The sequence below is a fragment of the Penaeus vannamei genome, chromosome 24 (genome assembly GCF_042767895.1).
Source record: "Penaeus vannamei isolate JL-2024 chromosome 24, ASM4276789v1, whole genome shotgun sequence".
Classification (NCBI taxonomy): Eukaryota; Metazoa; Arthropoda; class Malacostraca; order Decapoda; family Penaeidae; genus Penaeus; species Penaeus vannamei.
This window is the reverse complement of record NC_091572.1, coordinates 16,439,502-16,449,501: the sequence shown is the minus strand read 5'-3', so window position 1 is coordinate 16,449,501 and position 10,000 is coordinate 16,439,502. Positions and strand designations below refer to the sequence as shown.

At 43.2% G+C, this 10,000-nt stretch overlaps 1 protein-coding gene across 11 annotated transcripts in view; it reads right to left on the bottom strand.

Annotated features, from left to right (window-relative positions):
* LOC113806009 (ankyrin repeat and SOCS box protein 13) overlaps window positions 1-9,030 on the bottom strand; it is a gene marked incomplete at its 3' end in the record, with an annotated part of 36,666 nt that extends 27,636 nt beyond the window's left edge. Inside the window, 2 exon segments of one of the 11 annotated variants that reach the window (XM_070138418.1) lie at window positions 132-156; window positions 8,360-9,030. 11 annotated transcript variants of the gene reach the window in all.
* Between the last annotated feature and the right edge of the window lie 970 nt (window positions 9,031-10,000).

Genomic DNA, 10,000 nt, shown 5'->3' with positions numbered 1-10,000 from the left:
ATTTCTTTCTTCTTTCATAGAATTTTTATTATCTATATCCCCTGCATCCTCTCCTGATTTTCTTTGTCGTTTAGATGTAATCAATTCTGATTGTTTGTAGAAATATCTTCAAGAATCTCAGAATGTAATACCTTTTAGTTGGTGGTAGATCTGAACCTGAAAATAGAAGTTTTAAATTGAAAATTACCATTTTCAATAGGTACGCTTTCTTATAAAGATATGTAATTTTTTTTTTTATATATATAAAAGTAAATGTTTTCATCTGAAAAGTTTAATAAATGCATTTTACCATTGAGACAACTAATCTAAACCAGATAAGATCCTTTTTAAAAACATTTAATATTTTTTTTTCTACTTCAATTTAGAAAAAATGGAGAACTGGGGGAGGAGGGGAGATGGTCACTGGGTGGTTCTAATTTTTGAGAAGTATCATATGTTTGTAAACACACACATAAAGTTAAAACAAAAATTAATCATCCTTATTTAGTAGGCCTACATTCACTCTTATATCTAAAGGAATAAAATATATTAGTTACCCTACAAACCATTTTCTTTGATAATTGTCAATATTATCAGATTGCAAAGGGAAACGAGTGTAGAGTTGTTGATTAGCCATTTGCACCCATTAAGTGCATAAAATCATGCAGACGCCTAGGTATGGTGGGATATTTGTGAATTTGTAGTACCTAAAACCTATGGTAACGTCTAAACGTATTATTTTTAATCGCAAACGCACAAAACAGATGCGATAGCTCTTTCAACTTTAGATGAAGACTGCGCACAAAATTGAGTTAAAAATTCCATATAGTTTTTATTTCAGAGTGAGTATTACTGAGTACTATCATCTTCAATATGAAATAATCAGTATCTCGCTTATACATCCGAAGTTCAAAAATTCAATTATTTGGTGACCTTTGTAATAAAGTCCTCTTCACAGTGATTACAACCAATTTCAAATCAAATCAAATTTACCAATGCCTTAATGTACCGACAGTTGAGTGAAATGTAACGGAAATATTTCAATCATTCCTTATAACCCTAATTTCAAACATTAGTGCTTCGTACATGATATGCCTACAGATTACTTCGGAACCCACAACATATTACCAGGGAGTCTTGATAGAAGCATATTTCGGGTATAAAAGGACACAAAACTTAATTTTTTTTTTAGATATATTTCACAAAATATTTCGTCATAAATCACGGTGATATAATTTTTTTTTCTGATATTGGTATAAAAGTGTTCCTTAAACATTCACAAACTCATATCTATGTGCAATGTCATAATCAAATGCCATATGCACGATTGCAGCAAGCAGAAGTCCACATAGGTATACCTGGGCGCTCATTAGGGACGTACCTCTCCAGGTGTTCAGCGGGTCTTGCATTGGCTGCAAGACAACGAGCCATAGCAGGGCTTTAATAGTCATTTGGTAGTTTCCTCATCCTTGTACGTATACTACGCTAGCTAACTCAATTTGACCCCCTGTACACCCCCCCCCCACCTGGGACAGTCCCCTTAATGATTACTATAAAGAGGTTATTGTGTAATAGGATAGTATGGTAGGGAAAAAGGTAAATAGGGGGTGCAAATAATTAAATATAGGGCAATTGGATGGAATGAGATATATCTGTTATTAGGGAAGCTATAGTAACATTGCTTTAAGGAAAAACAGGTAAAAGAGCTGTTATGAAATAATTAACGGGTAATACGGGTAGAGATGGCTGTTCGAGAAGTAGCATGAGAAGAATCTGGGGGATGAGATAAGGGGACTGGGGAAGGAGGTGAAGTACCAGGAAGACTGTCAGGAGGGGAGAACTCTGGAGAAGGACACTGTTACAACAGAAGGGATTCACGTGAGTAGGTGGGAGAGGTAAGGATAATATTTACATTTAAGTTGTCTGGTGTGACGTGTACAGTGAGGGGGAGATAGGGTAAGCATCAGAGAAGAGGTAGAGATTGGAGTATCTGGATTTAGAATGAAAAGGGGATTTCACTGTAGGATAGGGAAAGTAGAGGTAGGATGGTTCAGGGTAGAACGAAGGGATACTGGGGGATATGCAGAAACATTTGGGGGGGGGGGGGGTGAGGTGCAGAGTTAAGGACTGTTTTGGAATAGGTAGAGAGAGAAAAACCTCATCGTTGTGCTTACTGTCTAGCCTCAAGTAGAGTGAGGCCTAGTTTGAATCTGAAAACTGCTGCCTCACATTCAAGCTTATAGGCAGGGCAACTCCTATAAAATGTTATGGGAGTCACCACAGTTGGCAAATATATGTGACTGAGCATGGCAATTTGAACTGTCATGACTATGTTGGGCACATAGACGGCAGCAGGCTGTGGAGCAACATTGTTTGGCTGGGTGGCCAAAACGGCAACATTTCTGACATTGATTGGGAAGGAATCAAGTAGAGTGAGGCCTAGTTTGAATCTGAGAACTGCTGCCACACATTCAAGCTTATAGGCAGGGCAGCTCCTATAAAATATTATGGGAGTCACCACAGTTGGCAAATGTATGTGACTGAGCATGGCAATTTGAACTGTCATGACTATGTTGGGCACATAGAGGGCAGTGGGCTGTGGAGTGACAGTGTCTGGCTGGGTGGCCAAAATGGCAACATTCCTGACATTGATGGGGAACGGATCGATATGGTCAGACATGGTAGGGCAATCCATCAATCTAAACTTCATGGGGTCATGTCAATGGAAGCTAATCTTGACAATATTGACATAGGACTTATGCTGGCCTCTGGGAGGAGGAGTACAGCAAGGCAGGTAAGTAGGTCATTTTCACAATCTGACCAGTTCTTGTCATATATGGGACAGTCAGTCGGGGGATAGGAAACAGTACAAAATTAAGAGAGGTGTTGTTTGGCAGGAATGGGTTTGCCAATAAGGTAAGTTATGGTAGATAATGCATGAGTGACTGCAAAAGGTAACATTGCCTATTTGGTTTTGGATGCACTGTTGAAAAAGAAGGGTATTCTCAAAGTAGGGGGCTGTGGGGGGGAATTACAAAGAATCGATCCAACCTGGCTGAGCCAAAACAATTTGCAGAGGTAGAAGCAGTAGAAGGATGAGGCCAGGATGAAGATGAGGTGGTACAGAGTGGAGTAGTTCTAAGGGGGGAGGGACAATAAGGATGAACAGTAGTAATAAGGGAAGAGGGGTGGATACTGAAGTAGGAGATGGAGAAGAGAATGTTGGGAGAGATGAAAGGGTGCATTTTGGGGGTTGAGAAATAACCTGGGTGGGTGGTTCAGAATAGATAAAGTTGTCAGTAAACATCAAGGAGGGGGTATTAATATCAGTGGTCAGAGCCATGGTCAAAGGTGGGGAAGGGGTCGGAAAACCATCAAAATTAAAGTCAGATAGGAGCTTTGATGAAGGGCCAAGCCTTAATGCCCCTATTAAAGGTAAAAAATCTTCATTATTGACCATGATATGCTTGAATAAAATGGGGAAAAGAAATCCCTCAGGGTACTCATAAGAGGTAAGGGTTAGGCAATTAAACAGGGGAAAACCGTGCCCATGGTTTCTGGAGGACGTTCATGACTGACATAAAGCCAGCCAGCTCTTGCAGAATCCTATCAATTCTGGTTGCTCTTTATGTAGTAAATACTCTAAATCTTCCTTTTTATTCAGGACTGACCTAATATTCCAAATATTCTATTCATTAAAGTAATTTATTAATTCTTTTATGATTGGAGTTACAGCTTTTATTGTTTGTGACAATATTCATCATTGTTTTTCCAGAATTCATGTTGGTTATTACATTTGATATTTTTCTTTACTATATTCTTTATTGTGGTCACCCTTGAGAAGTCTTTCTTTATCCACTTCAGTTTCTTTTTGTGTTATTAGGCTCCATGTTACCATGGTGCTTGTGTGACTTGTTTTGTCTGGTTGTTGAGTTTGGCATAAAGGCTTCAAGAGTTGAAGTCTCTTCTTCTTGGGTAGGCTTTAACTCTTAACATTGTTTTTCGATTTCCAAATCGCTGGGTGTTATGTTGTTAGTATTCATATTTTGAGCTTCTCTATGTATTTTTCATGAATCAGTGTTGGGTGGGTGATCACCATGACAGTAAAAGTAATGTTCTTTATTTGGACAATTTTTTAAATTATGATTAAATTGGCTGCATCTTTTCTTATCTTTGCATGTCATGATCCCATGCCCATGCCTCAGACATCTGAAACATTTGGGAATGATAAAAGTATACTGGTGAACTGGGTAAGATGTATTTCCAATTGCTATTTCTTCTGTTGTTACTTTTAAAAGTTATCTTTAGGGACTTGGTTGGAGTTCAATTGATTTTACTGCCTTTTTCTCTATTGCTCTTTTATATTCTTAGTATTTCTATGTTATTTCCACTTATTATTCTTACTTTTTCTCTTATCTCCTATGGGATTAAGTCTATTTCCACAGGATATATTGAGCCTTTTATGTGGGGCAGCGTTGGTGGGGGTGGCAGAGGTGCCGTCCACCCGGTGACTGCCCGGGGGTTAACCTCGGGCAGGAATTCAGGGTGGGGGCTTGGAACATCCACTCTTTGCATCAAGATAAAGGGTTGCCTCTACTATCGAGGGAACTGGGGAGGCTGGGTGAGGTGAGAAGACCTGGCAGCAGCACGATCAGTGTAGGTGGCTACACCTATTACTGGTCACGCCACAGTGATGGTCACCATCTGCAAGGAGTAGCCATAGCTATCTCCAGTAGGCTCCAGGCCTCGGTGGTTGAGGTTACTCCAAAATTGAGCGTATAATGGTATTATGACTGAAGCTAGTATTTGTCTCTTATTGCTGTGTACGTTCCTACCGATACTTGTAAACTTGACATGAAAGCAATGTTCTACGCCAAACTTGCATCTGTGGCAGACAGCTGTCCCTGGTGAGATATTTGTATTATTCTGGGGGACTTCAGTGCAGTATCTGGCTCTGATCGAGCTGGCTATGAGATGTCTGTCGGTCCTCATGGTTCGGGAGCTGAGGAGAATAGCCTCCTTTTCCAGGACTTTGCACGGTCCCAGAAATTGAGGATTTCTGGCTCCTGGTACCAGCGCCCAGAACCACATAGCTGGACATGATACATCATTGCTGGTAATGCAGCCAAGGAGATTGACCACATACTCATTAGCACTCGCTGGAGAATCCTCCAGAACTGCAGTGTGTATAGGAGTGCCGAGTTCTGTGGTACTAACCATAGATTGGTTGTGGCTACCCTCCTGGTCCTGGACAGGCTGAAGGAGGAGGAGTGTGCTCAGGGGTTTGCTGAGGCAATCTCTGGTCATTTCACAACACTTGACAATCTGACGGACCCTGTACTTCTGTGGGACACTTTCAAGTGTGAAACACTTGATGCAGCACAAGAGTTGATTGGTGAACGCCCGAGGACAATACAGAATTTTATCTCACAGGAGACACTGGAAACCACAGAAGCTTGCCATGCGTATCGTCTGACAGGGGATCGGGATTTGCACCATTCTCAGGTGTGTAGAACTCGGTCTCTGTTAATCCCCTGGATCCGGATGATGTTGCCATCATGTCAAGGAAAAACTTGGGCAGCTATATGGATGACGTGAACAAAGCATCAAGAGCGAAGGCCAGGGTGACGGAAAAGACTCGCCATGAGTGCACAAACCTCTTGGAGTGTGATTCAACTCATTTGGCGCTTAGAAAGGGGCTTTAACATTATTCCCATCGATAAACGAATGTGGAATAGAACGTGTGTAAGCAGTGACTGGAAGAGTGCCAGCTCCAGGGAGGACACCATTTCCATGCTGCGCCCTGTATTCCTGGCTGCTGTGACCGGCAGCGCAGGTTGTATTACGTAAAATTGAAAATTGAAAAAAAAAAAAAAAAGACAAATAACTGCGCCCTGTATTCCTGGCTGCTGTGACCGGCAGCGCAGGTTGTATTACGTAAAATTGAAAATTGAAAAAAAAAAAAAAAAAGACAAATAACCAAACGTTCCATATATCTTTTTTCTTGCACTGAGCTAATTACTACATCGAGAGATGATATGGAGTCTGTGCAAGGAAAATAAGTAATTACCATCTAGATAAAACAAATCAAAAGAAAAATATGGACATTGGAAAATGGTGATAAAGCTAAAAAAGTTTTCATAAAATATCTTTTCAAAGGGGAGGCACACTGCTCATGGGTGTTCATGCATTTCCAGCCTATGCACCACACACCCGGGATGCTGGCCACTTACGTAACCATTGCAAGCGGATCCAGGGGTTTAAGAAGGGACAAGAAAGTTTATTAGGAGTCTTGCTGAGGAGGTTGATGGCCATTTCTTAGTAAATGACCTTCGTCCTGTATACCAAGCCCTGAGAAAGCTGAACTCCAAGCCCTCTTGGCAGGTGATAGCGGTTGAGGGGTGTGGTCATCCCTCTCTGGAAGGGGAAAGGGGACCATTGGGACTGCAGCAATCACCGAGGCGTCACACTACTCAGTATACCAGGCAAGGTTCTTGCCCACATCCTTCTGAGATGGATCAGAGACCACCTATTGAGGCATCAGAAGCTAGAGCAATCTGGATTCACTCCTGGTAAGTCCACAATAAATCTTATCCTTGCGCTTCGAGTCATTGTAGAGTGCCATTGTGAGTTTGGGAGTGGGCTGCTTGCAGCCTACATCGACCTCAAGAAGGCGTTCAATACAGTGCATCTAGAATCACTCTGGGAGATCCTGAGACTGAGAGGAATTCCAACAAGGATTATTAAACTAATAGCAAGCCTGTATACTGGTACTGAAAGTGCTGTAAAGTGTGGTGGGGGCCTGTTGAGCTTCTTTCCTGTTAGTTCAGGAGTGAGGCAAGGCTGTGTCCATGCACCAACACTTTTCAATACTTGCATGGACTGGATACTAGGCAGAGCTACTGTTCAAGGTCATTGTGGAGCTGTAGCTGACCCCCACAACCTGCAGCAGGGTATACTTTGCCAGGTTGGGTCAAGGTCCATCAGCCGCGTCCTCATGCACCTCACCATAAGCCACCTCTCGTTGACAAATGCCAAGACCTAATTGGATGGGAACAGACAGCTCCAGGCTCGCCCATTGAACTGCAGGCTCCCCTCCCTCCCGGGTAGCTGACACAGCTTAGCCCTACTTAAGCTCCAGCGCCCAGGCCGAGTTCAGCACTCATGATTCTCTAGCAGAGCAAGACACAGCAGCTAGCAACTCCAGGTCTACCTAGGCCTTAGCCATCAGGGGAGCCATCCTGGCTCTCCCGGTCGGTCTCCAGCACCCAGCTATACCTGTGGGCACTCCCACACAAATACTCCTTAAAGAGATGATTGACACCAGTCAATGGTGGATGCAAATCTATTGCCATAGAGCAACTTTGACTTTACTGATGATGTTGCTATTCTATCTGAGTCTTTGGAAACCTTAGTGGTGGTGCTGGATGCATTTAGTAATGAAGCGATGCCCTTGGGTCTAGAGGATTCCTGGACCAAGATCAAGATCCAGGACTTTGGGGACTTGCTAGGAAAACCTGTTCAGTCGGTATGAAATAGATCCTTGTGCCAGATCATGGGGTACTGTTGGCGGGACCACGTGTCCAATCAACGATTGCAATTGGAGACTGGCACAGAACCTGTTACCTGCACAATCCGGGATTGCCAACTCAGGCTATACAGCCACCTGGCTCGCTTCCCACAGGATGATCCTGTCCACCGGATTGTCTCTGCAACAGACAACCCTAGGTAAAGGAGGCCTGCGGGACGACCTAGGAGGCCGTGGCTTGGGCAGATCGCTTAAACCTGTCGGGAGGAGCTCAAGATGGGCCAAGTCCCTGCCTGGAAGCTTGCCATGAGGGACCCTAATGAGTGGAAACAAAGGGTGGATGTGGCTATGGGCCCCCATCGGCGTTAGCCCCTAATGATGATGATGATGAAATAGAGCCATATCAACAGCCTATATATTTGCTTGAGGTTGCCTGCTTGCAATTTACTTTCCAGTCTCCCACTTTGTTAAGGAGTTTTAATTAAGAGATGTCATTCACTTCAAACCTAATGGCCTTTCCTGTCCCTAAAACCTAGGAAATCTTCAATAATGTATTTGTGGGTCTGATTTGTTTGGTGTATTTGTTAGTCTTTCAGATTTGTTAGGTTTCAGAGTTACCAGTTAAACTGATCAAACTACAGTATAATCTGCTTGCCTGTACATTTGTTTGTCTTCGGTTATGGTCAGGTTATGATGTGGGTCTTCTCCGCTGTCAAAGTTTTCTCGTGGTCTCTTTTGATTGGGAATCGTAGTCCATATCACTTTTGTCAGGGTAATTTTCTGCATCTGGATAGAGAGCTGTGTCCATTAAGCTGTCTCATGTACACTTCACTCAAACAAAGCTACAAGTACCGGTGCTGAACCTCTCGACTTTTTTTCAGGCGACAGATAGCATCCTCAATGACCCTCTCGAAGAATCTCCTCGTCCCGGATGTTTCGCGAATCAGCTGATGTTTGTTTACAGACGCAGTGGCGATGGCTGCCAACAGATGTCTCTACTACAACCATAACAGACGACAGCCATACTCGGCGGAAAAGGAAATAAATTGCCACAAACTGTTTCGCGTCTAGTGCAAACGCAATCCCACCAGGGGCATGGGACAATCCAGCAGTGCCTTCTGTCAGTCAGGTAAGTAGTTTTAAAAACGGTTGTTAACTAGGATTCAGATGTTCGCAATGCAAAGAACCATACTTGCACAATGTTGCAAAGCTATTTTAAGGTGTAAAGCTGGTAATAGCATACTGTTATGAATAGTTTCGATGGTCATACAGTACCTAGTCTGAAAAATTATATAGAAGTTAAGTATTTGATGTATTGCATGGATGATAATTAGGTTTGGTTAAGGCAATTTTCTACATTACGTCCGCCGATCGGATATCGACGATGAGCATATGATGTATTGCAACAATGTTTCCACACACTCACACTCGCACACGCACATGCACATGCACATACAAACGCACACGCACACGCAAACGCACACGCACACGCACACGCACACGCACACATACACGCTCATGCTCACACTCACGCTCACGCTCACACTCACACTCACACTCACACTCACACTCACACTCACACTCACACTCACTCACTCACTCAAACACCCACCCACCCACCCACCCACCCACCCACCCACCCACCCACCCACGCACTCACGCACTCACTCACTCACTCACTCACTCACTCACTCACTCACTCACTCACTCACTCACTCACGCACTCACTCACTCACGCACTCACTCACTCACTCACTCACTCAAGCACGCACGCACGCACGCACGCACGCACGCACGCACGCACGCACGCACGCACGCACGCACGCACGCACACACACACACACACACACACACACACACACACACACACACACACACACACACACACACACACACACACACACATAGAAGTTTTTGACATTTTATACACCTGAAGATCTATGGGTAATACCCATCAAATCCTCAAGATCTTATTCTCAAGAATCATAGCAAATCACAGGGTCAACCCTGTTTGGGTAATTGTCTCAAAACGAGGGTATCGTGCGAACCCAAAAACCCAAACCTAACCTTTTTTTAGCTTCTATTTATTCCCTAAAGAACTTATAGAAAAACAGACATGAAGAATTCTGGGTGTGTGAGGGTGATGTGGATTTAGTCTCTGAGTTGTAATATGCAGCAGATATTTTCTTTTTGCAGTAAACATAGGGCCGCTGCAGCTGTACCTGTATTGTTTATAACTCTATTCCAAATGCTCTATAAGATGGCTATCTCTGTGTGGTGCATTCAGTAACTTTAACTCATTGGCCACAATTCTGGAAGGCTTGTCCAAAACTGGAAAGATATTTTCCCATGATTCTTTCATAATCAGGGATATGCTAGTAGTGTTGACATATGATATATATGGTTAGCAAGCTTCCCTCAGCCACATGAAAATATCACCCCATACTTGCATACTTCTTTGTAAGCTCTTGATCCTGTGAGCTTTTGCTTGAA